The sequence below is a fragment of the Pseudopodoces humilis genome, chromosome 5 (assembly GCF_049639895.1).
Source record: "Pseudopodoces humilis isolate 2021_Gansu_Grassland_sample_001 chromosome 5, ASM4963989v1, whole genome shotgun sequence".
In the NCBI taxonomy this organism is placed as follows: Eukaryota; Metazoa; Chordata; class Aves; order Passeriformes; family Paridae; genus Pseudopodoces; species Pseudopodoces humilis.
The window spans coordinates 36,191,758-36,205,735 of record NC_142204.1 but is presented as its reverse complement, the minus strand read 5'-3'; positions in this window follow the sequence as shown (position 1 = coordinate 36,205,735).

Here is a 13,978-nt window from a genome sequence, read left to right as displayed (position 1 = left end):
CAAGAATGTTCTTCAGAGCCTACATGTCACACAACCATTTCCATTCCCATGTCCTTTCATGAATCTTGAGTGAGGTGGGAGGATTTCAGTCTGGCAAATTCGTGTATTTTTATTTTGACGCTGGTTCAAAGCTGTGAACACGATTAAGGATTAGTGACCCACTGAGCACCGAACGTGCTTGTGTTTGTGGAACTGGCTCCTGTCTCTGAGTCTGCATGGTGCTCACCAGCAGATGCCTTGTGCTGGTGAATGTCATGCAGACTTGGAGAGGAGAGCCAGTTCCATGAACTCAAGCATGGCCAGCCCATCTGTTACAGGATTCTTTGGGTTAAATCTGCTTCCTTCAAGTAACTCATGCTTCTGCTGGGTACAATCCTTGTTAATGGATTCCTAACTTAATAAAACTCAGACTGGCTCTGTTAGGAAGAAAATACGTGCTGAGCTGCAATTCTTTAGAATCACATTATTGCTGATACTGGTGTTGAACCTTTTGTGCATGCCCTGCCTCTCACATGGTGTACTGAGGGGTAAACGATGCTCAGAGGATGATGGAGAGCAGGTTCCAGAGGGTGAGCCCGCTCCTGCTGAAGATGAAACCCACAAGTTGTGATGTAGGGCCTCTGGAAACCTTGCACCTTAACACAGAGGTGTCTGGAACTGGGTTGGGACAGGCTAGGAGGTTAGATGACTGCATCCAGAGAAGTGAATTGAGCAGAAGATACTTCTGTTGCCTTCAGAAGAATGTGATGGCATTATGACTCTTTTAGTGGTAGGTTCTGTAGGAGATACGAGTTATGTCAGAAGCTGTAGCACTTACTGAAGCCATGGTATTCAGTGGTGTGTGGCATCAGACACTCCACCTTCCAGTGAGGAGAGTCCCCTAGCTCTGGGAATGAGCAGGAAATATCCAACCCAGGTTTATCCAGAGAGAAAAGCAGCTGGTGGGTGGAAAGGGTCAGAAGCAAAATGTCTGGATCAGAGATGACAGGCTTCTTCCAGAGAGTGGGAAAAGGATTTTCAGAGGAAATTATGGATCCAAGGTGGCAGGAAAACTTTAACAAATATAGACCAATATGGGTGTTTGCATGTTTTTCTTCAGGATTTGCCTCGACTTGAGGTAGAGGACATGTGATCCAGAACTCAACCTTCTATCAAACCCAGTATTTTTGAACAAAGCCACTGCAGTTGCTGGCTGTCCTGCCTGTGTAGGATGGCAGTAACCATGGAGGGGTGAAGGATGTCACTGCCAGGATGCTACTGAAGCTCCCAGTCTGCTCTGTGTTACATTCTCACCATAACTAATGTAGTTGTGATGAACTACAAGATTCTAGAGTAAATATTTACAAGCAATTTGGCTTCCCCTTGGTAAATTCTCCTTGCACACATATATGCTGCTACATTTGCACCTATTCTATCTTTAGTTATACCTGCACTTGAACAGATAGTGAGCTGTAAATTTTGGGTTTAAAAGGGCAGATGTTGTCATTCTGACAATGTCTTTTGCCAGCTTCTTCCTTCATCAGGAATCACAGAATGGGTCAGGTTGGAAGGTAACACAGTGGGTCATCTGGTCCAACCTCCCTGCTCATGCAGCGTCATTCTAGAGCACCTGGCACAGAATTGTGACCAGATACTCCTTCAACATTCCAGCAAGGGAAGCTCCACAACCTCTCTGAGAAATCTGTTCTACTGCATGGTCACCCACATAGTAAAGAAGGTCTTCCCTATATTCAGGCTGAAATTTCTGGGCTTCAGTTTCTGCTCAAGGAGAAGGAAAAAGCAAGAGCTGGGAATGATTCTTTCTTTCTGGAGATAGTCTGTGAATAGAGGAGAAATATGAAGAAGAAATTTTACTTTGAAATATATTTTCAAATGATGCTGAGGGATATCCTCTCTTAGAAAATGGAGACAATTAGAGGACTTCATAAAACAGGTTATTCCAAAACTGATGGGAAGAATACTAAAGAGTAAATTGTGTCTCTTGAAATGCTTCCATCTACTGCTTTTTTTCTTCACCAAACCTTGTATCTATGTTTCTATTACACGTTTCAATATTTCTTTACATATAGGTCATCTCTGGTAGGTAATAATTGTGCTCAGCACCAATTACTTTCCCAGTCAATAGTTATAATAAGTAATATCGTAGCCCTACACCTACTCAAGTGTTTCCTGCACAAAGGTTATCCAATCCAGCTCCTACTGAAATCATTGTTATAGCTTTTTATTGGAATTTGATCAAACTTTTAATTTTATGTCCTTTTTTGGACACTGAAGCTAGGAGCACAGGGACCTCACAGAATTGTGTTGTTATTGATGAATAACATTGAAAGATTGCTTGCTAAGTTATTCAGGTAGTTTCAGCCAGCCAATGGCATATTATTAATCCTACTTTATATCTAAAGATGATTCTCTTCAAAGTCTCCTCTTTCATCTTTTTCAATGTAATGTAAGATCTATTTGCCATACTTTAAACAAGCTATTTTTTATCCTGTCTGAAGTATTGAAAAAAGTTACCATCTTAGTAATTACTTCAGAATAGCAAATTACTTGTAAGTCACAGAATTTTATCTTCTGAAGGTAGAAATGCAACATCTATAACTTTTGTTAGGATAGAGGTTTATTTATTCCATTGTTCTTCATTCTATTTTTTGAGGGAGAGGGAAGGTAATTTTGTGTTTGTTTGGTCTCAAAAACAGACAGGAAGATGAGCAACTTTTGACAGAACGATCTCAACAGATAAATAACTGGGTTTGTGTGTACAGAGACAAGAACAAAAAGGACAAAAGAGATGTCAGCAAAGAATTTGATTTTGTGAGGAGTCCTGTGGGATGCTTGCAAGTGGTTTATTTTGAGCATTAATGATTTTAGCAAGGTCAACATCATGAATAATGCTGTGTGATTAGCAGCAGAGATAACTGTGAGTGCAGCACCACTCCCACTGCTGGCTGGTGACAATTGCCGAGCCCCATGGAAAGGGCAAGGTTCCGAGAGGTCTCTGAATGAACAGCCAGCAACTTCCAGAGTAAGAGAGGACTTGTGCTTCTTGAGCCTAATATGTGGCAGGGGCAAGGACAGAGGGCTGGAGACAGTGTGACGATGTGTGGGGGTTTCATGTGTGGCAGGGTTTTAGCCAACAAGCCACTGCTTAACAATAATATTTTGTTGCTAATCTCACAGCTATAGCTCCATGATGCTAAGCAGGCACTGTATTAACGAAAATATCTTCTATGCATCTTTTTCCCCCTGGAGTTCTTCTTGAAGTTTATCCTTCTGTACAGTAGATCACTTTATTGCAGGAATGGAAGAGATCATTTCATCTATTTCACTTCTTTTAATTTGAAGTTCAGACATGCAAGGGGAGAGTAGGGAGCCCAAGGCTTTTCAAAGTCATGCTGCCTACCACAGTTTGGGGAAGGAAAACTTAAGTTCCATACTGTCATCTGGGATTTCAGGTGGGATCCTTGAAGTGGGCTGAAATTATCTATGAAGTCTGTAGCAAAACAACAAGAATTTGTCAAAAGAAGATGAAGGGTGGTTGAGGGGCTTTCTGATTGTTGTTAAAACAAAAGGGGGAGAAAGCTGTGACTATAAAAATGAAAGAATTTGCTTAAAGGAATCAAACATTCTTGTTGATAGCAGAGATAATGTCTCTAATTATAAATTAAATTTTAAAAATATAATTAAATACATATTTATAGAATTAAAATATATATGTAGTAGTTTAATTTGTTGATTTTTTTCTGCCTTTTTTTTTCACAGTTCAGTGTAAAGAAGGGTGGAGGCTGCTGATGAGCAAGGTGGAAAAGTGCCATAATAATTCTATTCACTCTGTGCAGAATGTGTGTGCCAATGCTTTGAAAAAGTGGTTTAGTTTTGGAGACATCAATCAGTTTTCTGTTAATTTCATACACAAAAAGAGGTTACCTATGCTTTAGATTTATTATATTAAATTTACTCATAGGCTCAACTTCAGATAGAGATAAACACCATAATGGTCTTCTACTTTTCCTTGTTTTTCACAAGTTTAATTCATGTTTTTAAAAGCTGTTTTTAAAGCCCTTTTCTGTATGCTTGTATTGGGTTTGTGTGGCAAGGTTTTGGCATCGGGAGCAGGGATGACTGCTGTGAGAAACTGACAGAAGCTTCCCTCATGTCCCACAGAGCCAACTCTAACTGGCTCCAGGATGGATCCACTGCTGGCCAAGGCTGAGCCCAGCAGTGACATGGCACCTCTGGGATAACAGGTTTAATGCTGTGACACAGCAGCCGTGAAAGAGGAGTAAGAACATGTGAAAGGAGCAGCTCTGCAGATACCAAGGTCAGTGCAGAAGGAAGAGCAGGAGGTGTTCCAGGCACTGGAGCAGAGATTTCCCTGCAGCCCATGGTGCAGCCCATGGTAAGGCAGGATGTGACCCTCCAGTCCGTGGATGTCCATGGAGGAACAGAGATCCAACTGCAGCCTGTGGAGGACTCCACACTGGAGCAGGTGGAGGCTGAGGGGGGCTGTGACCCTGTGGGAAACCTGTGCTGGAGCAGGGTCCTGGCTGGAGCTGTGGCCCCATGGAGAGAGGAGCCCCCACTGAGCAGGTTTGCTGGCAGAACTGGTGACCCTGTGGAGGAGCCACTCTGGAGCAGTGTGTTCCTGAAGGACTGCACCCTGTGAAAGGACCATGCTGGAGCAGTTTGTGAGGAGCTATACCCCGTGAGAAGGAAGAGAAGTTTGTGAAGGACTATCTCCTGTTGGAGGGACCCCACACAGGAGCAGGAGAGACAGTGTTTGATGAACAGAGCATAACCTCCAATTCATGTCTCTGTGTGCTGCTGGGCGGGAGGAGGAAGTGGAAAATCCAGAGTGAAGTTGAGGAAAGCAAGAGGGAGAGGTGAGGTAAGGTATTTTATGATTTGGTTTTATTTCTCATCACCCTACTCTGATTTTTGTTTGGGAATAAATTAAATTAATTTGCCCCAGTTTAATGTTTTGCCCAAGTTGTTAGTAAAAATTTCTATGTCATTATGATTGAAGAAATGTTAAGAGTTTCTGTCCAGATTTCCTTCTTCCAGTCAATACTTTACCCACAGCTTGTTTAATGTTTCTGGTTTTGAGCATGATATAACTGTGCTCAAATCCCTTTAGCACATTAGTGAGGTCTCTGGGCTGGACCTTTGGGAATTAAATCACTCTCTTATTCTGTTTACACTAAAATTTCATTTATAAGGTATATTTCTAAAATCTGCTGGCATAAGCTTCTTTTTACCTTTTGACCTTGTGCATCAGACTCATATTCTGTAATATGGATACACATAGAGTATCCTTTGCCGGAAACTGTAGAGAGCAATTCAGAGATCTAGTCCTCTGGTAAAGGCTGATCTATGAGTAAGAGCCCTTGCTATATGCCCTAACCTCACAAAGGAACAGACCATGGAACATGATCAGCTTACCAGGGATTTGGAATAGCTTTACCATGTGCTATTAACTATTCCACACCTCCGTCTCTGGTGCAGATATGCAACAAGATATGTTTCTGCCTGTGAATCACAGAATCCTAGAATCACTGAATCATAGGATATTCTGAGTTGGAAGGGACCCAAAAGGATCATCAAATTCTAACTCCTGGTCCTGCACAGGACCATTCCCAAAAATCACACCATGTGTTCACGAGTATTGGCCAAGTTCTTATTGAACTCTGTCAGGCTTGGTGCTGTGACCGCTTCCCTGGGCAGCCTGTTCCAGTGCCCAAACACCCTCTGGGTGAAAAATCCTTCTCTCATATCCAACCTTAACCTCCCCTGACACAACTTCAGGCCATTCCTTCGGGTCCTGTCACTGGGCACCACAGAGAAGAGATCAGTGCCTGCCCCTCCTCTTCCCCTCATGAGGAAGTTGCAGACTGAACAAACCCAGTGACCTCAGGTGTTCCTTGGATAGCATCCCTTCTAGATCCTTCACCATCTTTGTAGACTTCCTTTGGATTCTTTCTAATATCTTGTTTTTATTGTGGTGGCCAAAAGTTGTGAGAGAAAACACTTGCCAAGGAAAGAGAGAAAGGATCACCATTAAGACAAAATATAAGCTGAAGAACACACAGTTGTTTCTGCTGTGAGTCCTAAAATTTGATTTACAAGCCTTAGCGGTGCATAAGCCATTCAGATTTCGCACTGAGTGTCTAGAATGGTATTGTGTTATGAAACTGAAATTGATAAAATTCCAGAAGCAAGTAAAAAAGAGACATTGAATAAAAATTTAAATTCTCACTTTTCTTCATGCTTGTACTGTTTTTAAATGCACCCATGCAACTTAGGAGTTATATGATCATTCTTTTGACTTTGAAATAAAATTGTTACCAAATTTTTCGTGGTAGGCTTTTCCATATACAGTTCAAGCAACAAATTGAAACCACTTAAGTTCACAAAAAAGGAGAGAAAAAAGCTGGATTTCTCACTCTCAGGCTTTAGGAAGTGTTGGTAAGTAATAAATGTTGTAGGTTGAATCTATGTCAATATTTTGTTGGCAGTTTTTCAAATTGTAAGTAATGCTGGTCAAAGGAGCCACCAGTTCCATATTGCTCTGCATGGAGACAGGTTGTATACTGAGCACAGATTCACAGAATCATTTAGGTTGGAAAAGACCTTTAAGATCCTCAAGTCCAACTGTTCACACAGCGCAGCCCAGTCTCACTAGACCATGTCTCAAAGTGCCCCATCTTCACATTTTTTAAATACCTCCAGAAATGGCGGCTCAATCACTTTCCTGGGAAGCCTTTTCCAAATCTTGAGAACATTTTCCATGAGGCAAATCCCAAGATTCAATCTAAACCTTTCCTGGAATACATCAGCAGAACACAAGGACCCAAACGGAAAGGCTAATGGTTACTCACTGCACCAGACAGCAGCTGGCGAAGCTAAATTATAGGATGATATATCAGAATGGTTAATCTTAACTGACAAAATCCTTGGTTGGTTCTTCTATAATTCAAAATTTGTCCTTCAAGAAGTTAGTCTATAAACCAAATCTTTTCCTCACCCTAAACTTGCAGACACTTATAATGTACAGGACTCTCCTGAGATAATCTGTCAAGTTTGTCTCTCCAGACAGATTGCCAACCTATTTTCTTTGTGCTCACCCTCCAAAGGCAATTTAATAGAGATTTGAGAATTATGAAGTAAAACAGTGGGTACATAAAGTCTAGGGCTCCCTGTCAAATAAGAGGGTGCAAGTTTTTAACTGTTGTCTGATGAAGAGTTTCTATTGACCTTTTCTCACAGCCTACACCTAGGTTCAAGAATCAAGAGTTCTGAATGTTTTCTTATCATTGCACCTGCTTCATCTGCCCCTCATATATGACATGTATGTCAACAGAAAGAGCCCAGGTTTCAAAGGGTTGAAAATTCCCTTGTGATTATTTCATTAAATAATTTGAAAATTATTTAATGAAATAATCATTATTTCATTAATATATGGGCATATTAATACGTGGGCAGAAGCAGGTCTTCTGCTGATACCCCACTATTCTGTGCAGGGTATACAAAAACATTCATGAAAATGGCATTAGCCAGAGGAAGTGCTTCATAGAAAAAAAATAATAAATTATTAAAAGACTGTTAAAAAAAAGGTGTGAGCCCACAGTTTCCACTCCCACCCAAGTCTTGTTATCACCACTGAGGACCTCAGGGGTCAGTACTTCTCCACTTTCAGGGTCCAAATCTGCACACAAAAACAGTCTCAAACTGAATAAAGGGAGAGGAAAGCTCTTTTGTTTTAAGAAAATCATGGAAGCATTGAATCAGCAGGCTGCCAATAGTAACTAAAATATCCATTCCAGTGAGATCACAGCTCTTTGCTCACCTCTCTTCTTTCTCTCTAACCTATTGCTATCTACAGGGACTAGCTCAAAGATGTTCCTGTCATTCATCTTATCAGGGTTAACTAGGATCAGTTCATGAGTAAAGATTCCCTTTTAAAACTTGCTTCTTTCATGACAATGCTCTGTAATAATTTTTCTAGCCTCTGTTCACTGAAACCTTCCTATCCCTTTGCTGCCTAACACTGAAGAAACTGAAATAAATCTCCTTGGTGTCTCTGTGCTTGCAAAGATGCAGTCACTCACTGCGGTGAGTCCCCACCACTTACATTCATCTCAGAGCTTACAGGCAATCCAGGTGCCAGCCATACTTAAACCCCATCCCTAAGGCTGTTTTTGCTTCTTTCTTTTTCTACCCTGAATTTTGCAGCTTGTAGCTGGTGAGTGTGATCCTTTTGCGCTCTCTCAGTGTACACCATGAGTGTTCAGGAGGACTGGCTTGTGTATCAGCCGACTGACACTCTGGGAGCTGCCCCTGGGTAGGTCACCTCTAGGTGAGCTGCTTAGGACTGAGGGATCCAGAACCAGGCTCAACAGTTCCTCTCTTTACCTGGAAGAAATTTTTTTCTGAGCTGCAGGGACAAAGGCAGCTGCTCTTTAGGAAGGGCTGCCTTATTAGCACCCTCTTTCTTTGGATGCAGTTTGCCCCTGCAGTGATGGCACACAAAGCTGGTGTCATGGGAGCTTGCTGCTGCCATGGGATGCTGCTCTCATTTTGGTGTATTACCAGCATTGGCTAGGAGGCTCCTAGCTTTACCCAGGCCAAGTGACCTCAGTGCTGTGGGTGCTGGCTGAAGGTGACAAAAATGGTGACAAATTCATCCAATTCGTAGTTGCAGAAGTAGTGGACGAATCCTGTGACCTCCTGTGTCCCCCTTTTCCTCCCCCTAAAAGTCAAGATATTAATGCTTCCCCTGCACTGGAAGGGAAAGAGGATGGGATAAGGATATCCATGGTGTTTAAGGTTCTGGAGTACAGCCCACATAGCTAAAACTTGTCCGTAGTGAACTCTTGGCCTGAGCTATGTTAAATGATTCTGCTGCTCTTGAGTCACCTAGTGAGGGTTTCTCTCTGAGTCCCAGATCTCAGACCGTCAGGATTTCTCACCCAAGCACAGAAAATGTTCACTGAAGCACCTGAGTGGGAGCTTGCTGGTGCAGCGCCTTCCTGCAGTGCATCAATAGATGGCAGCAGGCAGTTCCTCCAGGAGCAGTCCTCAAAGCAGCAGCAGCCAGTGATGATCTTCCTTGCAATGGCTTGAAATTTAGATCTGCCTGCAGACACATTTTAGGATGCTGTCCCAATGAAAAGCAAAATCTGTTGGTTCTCAGGTAGGCTGTATGTTACTGTAGTATGAAAGCAGTAAATTAGTATTGGCCTCTAACTCTAGATTATTGTAAGAAGATTAAATATTTGGAACCCAAGAGATTCTGTGCTCTATTCAGCTGCTTTCTTGGCAGTCTTGAGTGTTCACAAATCCCACATCTTTCATTCCTTCTTGAGTCGGATAACTTCACAAAACTCTGGCAAGGGGATATACCATTGTAAGCAGAGAAAATCACAGGTAGATTCCATGTATTTAAGAAGACAGAAAAAAAGCCCATGCCTTAAGGAAGGGTAGTGTGCTTCATGGCCTTACACTCTCCCTTTCATTCTGAACATTTCAATTGTGAGTTTTACACAGAAGTTGGTTGTTAAACCAGTCTGTCTCAAGCAATGAGCAATAGCTGCAGGTTGTGTTAAAAAAGAAGCTCAGATTCCACATGAAACTGTATAAACCTAGATCAAGTGTTTGGCCAAATCAACCCCCTGTTCACTAAGAAAAAAATAAATATGGGGGAACTTTTGGTATGTCCAACACTCACAGTAACGTAACACAGAGCTGATACTGCTCACTGACTGGGAACTTCAGTAGCTGGAATTTTACTGTGGGTCCAAGCCAGAGCTGGAAAAAAACTCTTTTGCTTGATGGAGCTCTTGTGCTACAAGGCCTTATGCCCATAGTTTGAAGGTAAGCTTTGTTTAGTTCTTCTTAATGAATAAGTTGCATTACACTTCAAAATGGTTATGTTGAAAATTACCAGAGTGATGGAAGAGAGTTTTAATGTTCCATCTAGTGGATAGAATTGACCCCCTCGTGTTTTTACCCTTATGTGAGACTAAAAGGCTATGTAGACAGCTATCAAGCTGCTGGTTAATGACCAGGCTTTTGCCTTGCAAACAGTATTAGCAGGCCCTTTATCAAGAGGACGTGGTGTCTCTGTGAACTGGCTACAGAGCCACAGACACCAATTTATCATGGTCATTTACTGTGAAAACAGCAAATTTCAGTCTACAGTGTAATAAAATGTTTTGCGTCCCAGATTTGTGCAATCTCCAGAGATATAAAAAAAGAAATTTAAAGTTAAGATTTCATGTGAAATTATGTAAATATAAAAATTGATTAAAGTCAAGGTGAGCTGTATAACAAATTTCTGATATCAACCTTCAAAAAAGACTTTAAGATGATATCTTTAATACAAGCATGTATTGAGTCAGGAAACACTTCAGCTGAAGGAATATATTTGAAACCTGTGGGAGCCCCCTGCATGGAGGATTCTATTCCTTTTGGAGGTATGTAGGTTCTTACCTCCTCTCCTACATCTCTGCCTTCACAGCATGAGGCATTTTTATTTTGACATGTTAACTATATTACATGGTCTGGGGGAAGGACTACAGTTCCTTGTTAATGTTTCAAGGCTGCTGTGGGCCTAGATGATTTTCAGTCTTGGTCTCACTTTGGATATTTGTGCATGTAACTGGACAATTTAGAGAGAGGAAAAGAGAGTGAACAGAGACAAAAGTTATTAGACTGATTTACAAAGACCTAGAAATCTGTGTGTTTATTTAATAACTCCAGAAAGGCATTAAAGAAAGACTTCAATCTTTCTAATATCCTCTTAAAAAATTTAATCTGTACAACCATATTTTTGATTTCATATTGCTTTTTTATTGTTTTCTAGATTGATAAGAGATTGCCATCTCTTTCCTGTAGGACGTTTTCAGAAGCACAATAATTGAGGCAGAATTGCTCTCTATGCCTATAGTCCAAATCTTGATATGTGAATACAGTCAGTGTAAGCATTCACATATTATTTGAAATATTTTCCATTTGAAACAAGACCTGAATAGCAGAACAAACCCAGCTGCAGATAGCAGCCATCAATATCTTTTCATTTTACGTTTCACAAATATGGCAGAGCTGCTGTGTTTGTAGTTTTCCACACAGCTGAAAAAGTCAGCACTGAATTACTCACCAGCCTTTGAAAATCTTTCGTATGTGCTTGCTTCTGTGAGCTGTAGAGCACAAGCATTCACACTCCAGGGGACTAAATCACTTCCTTCCTCTACCCTGATATATATCAGGTTGCATGTGTCTTCTTGGTGCCTGGGTGATAAGCTATCACACAGGCTATTTACATCCTCTGCTGATTGTTCTGGAATGCCTTCACAAGTTGAGGAAGCTAAAAGGATGTGTAAACCTGGAGTGAGAAATGCCTGTGAGAAATAACATCACCAAAATCCTCTTGCACAAGCAAGTGCTCTTCAGCTACATCACACTTGAAACCTGCTGTTTATTCTGCCTGTGGCAGCAGCAGTCAGGACCCTCCATCCAGCTACTGGGATAGAAAGAAAAGGAGATACTTCATCAGGGCTTTTGGTTAAAGGAAAGTTGCACTGGAAGAGGTCTGAGGCCATTTCTGGTAGTGCAATTTGATGCTGTGGGTGACTTGATTTAATAGCTAATTGTCCCCAAAGTGGCGTTCCCGTGGCTCTTCCTGCTCTCACATCACTTTCCTGGTGTTGGCGCTCCCCTGTCTGCCCAGAGGCTGACTGCTGGATCAAGAGCTACTGCCAAGCTCAAAGTGTAAGGCAGAAGGGGAATGTGGGATCAAGCCTCTTAGCAACAAGTGGCTCCCATCTTTGCTTAGGTGTATTATTAACAGCATTCTTGGGGCCTGTAGGAACACACTGACCCTTGTAAATCCAGCAGTTTGCATGGCAAGAGCTTCTGGGCATTGCTGAGATAGATGGGCAGGGAGGACAGATTTTGCTCTGTGATTCCAGCCTTGCATTGGTGACATTTCCATCATTATGTGGAGCCCGCAGAATTTGGTCCTCTGTGTGGACAAGAGTAACTGAAGCTTGTATGTTCAGTAATGCTGGTTTTGACAAGAGGTTCCCACCAGTCCAGCTCACTGTGCTGCTTTACACACTGTGCATGAGGAAGCAGGCAGAACAGAGTGGAAATTACTGTAGTTTGTGCTGATCTTTCCTTGAGTCAGTGCTAGCCACTAATTAATCAGATTAAATCTAACTGAAGTAAGGTGCACTTATTGTAATGCCAGCTCAAAATGCATGTCCCACTCACCAGAGGGATTCAATCCAGCCTCACAGGCCAGCAGCTCTCCACTCAGCAAGGAAGGGCAGGGCTTGGCAGGGACACCCCAGTCTTTGAGGCAGTCCTGAAAGACACGGTGGGCTCATGAGGCCATGGCTTTGCAATCCGCAAGGGATGGTTCTGGAGGACCAGTGGAGAGTTGGTTGGTGTGCTGGAGTGCACAGGGTCAGCTTCAATTGCCTGGATGACACCTGGTGTTATATCCAATGCTCTGTGGTAATCTAGATTCATGGGTTTTTAGTCTTGTTTTTTTTATTTCTTTTTCCTTTGTCACCCCTTTCTTGAGTATGCTGAGGTATTTTGAATACATAAGAAAATGTCTCCCTTGGACAGCTGTGACTGACCTGGCTGAAAAATTTAGCTCCAGGAAGAGGTGTAAAGCTAAGAATTGCTGTTATGGCAGTTTTAGAAGTTAGTCAGCTTTGCAGTCTGATTTTTTCTCTGTTATTTCCTCCTGCCAGAGATAACAGCTCCCTTCTCAGCATGGCAACATCTCAGCATTGTCCTGCTGGATGTCTGGCTCTCCCCATGCATGGTATAAAGAACCATGTACCTCCATTGCAGCAGTGATTTTCACTGTGGGAACTGGCATCCTTAGAGTTTGACTCACCCACAAGTTTCTTCTGCCTTAGTTGTCTCAGGATCCATGACACAGTCTCTTCCATAAATTTGCATCTGTCACTTTGTCAGGTATCTCAGAGTTGGAAGCTGGTAGACAGGATCCTGTGGCACAGCTGAGAAATATGTCAGTGCAACCCAAAAGGGTCCCAAATGTGACCTTGCAGACGTATGCTTCAGCAGACAGGTGAAGTGGGAGCTAGAGGAGGAATAAATCTGGTCAGAGGGACCTCCCCTGGGTCACAGAGATGAGGCAGCAGCCAAGAGGGAGCTCTGTCACAGTGCACACTGGCACTGCTGCCTGCAGAGGATGTCAAGCTCCTGATACAACCTCCTGATATTGGTGTTTTGCCCCAGGAATTCAAAGAGTGGTTCTGTATTTCTGTATCCCCTCGGGCAGATATGTGTGTTGGTTGGAGAACAAAAATATTACCACTCTGTGTGTTTGTGTGTGCTGTTTTTCCATGTGGAAATGGATTCAGTCTCACTCACAGATCTCAAAATAGCATATGGAAATGTGCTCTCGCTTTCATGTTCATTTTGTTCTGCCTTACACCTGTTAGACTTCACATTTTCCACAAAAAGAAACAACCATTCCTTTTTTTCAGAAAACATTTTATTTTTTTTTTCAGGAGCCAGCTGAACACCTTGTTCTCCTGATCAGTTTAAAAAAATGTACACCTAAACCCACAGATAAGTGAATCATATTCAATGAGGTCACTTTTTCCCAGCTAAACAAATGAATTTTCTTCCAGGGTAATACAATCTTCTGTTACACAGAGATTAAATTACTGGGTTTTAAAAACCAGAAGTCTTAACCTTTTATAATATCAAAAGTTTGCAATTTTTTGTTCAATAGTCTGACTAGCAGAGTGGTTTACTAAAGCAAAACAAGAAACGATTCTTCTTGAAAATCTTCAGAAAACGTTTGAAATGTTCCAGCATTCACTTAAATAAAGATTGGTGCTGGAGACGTTTTTCTCTACAGTCTCCAAATTGATCTATTTACTGCCTTTACTGCTATACCTACAAATGGCTTATGACTTCAAAAAGTCAATTA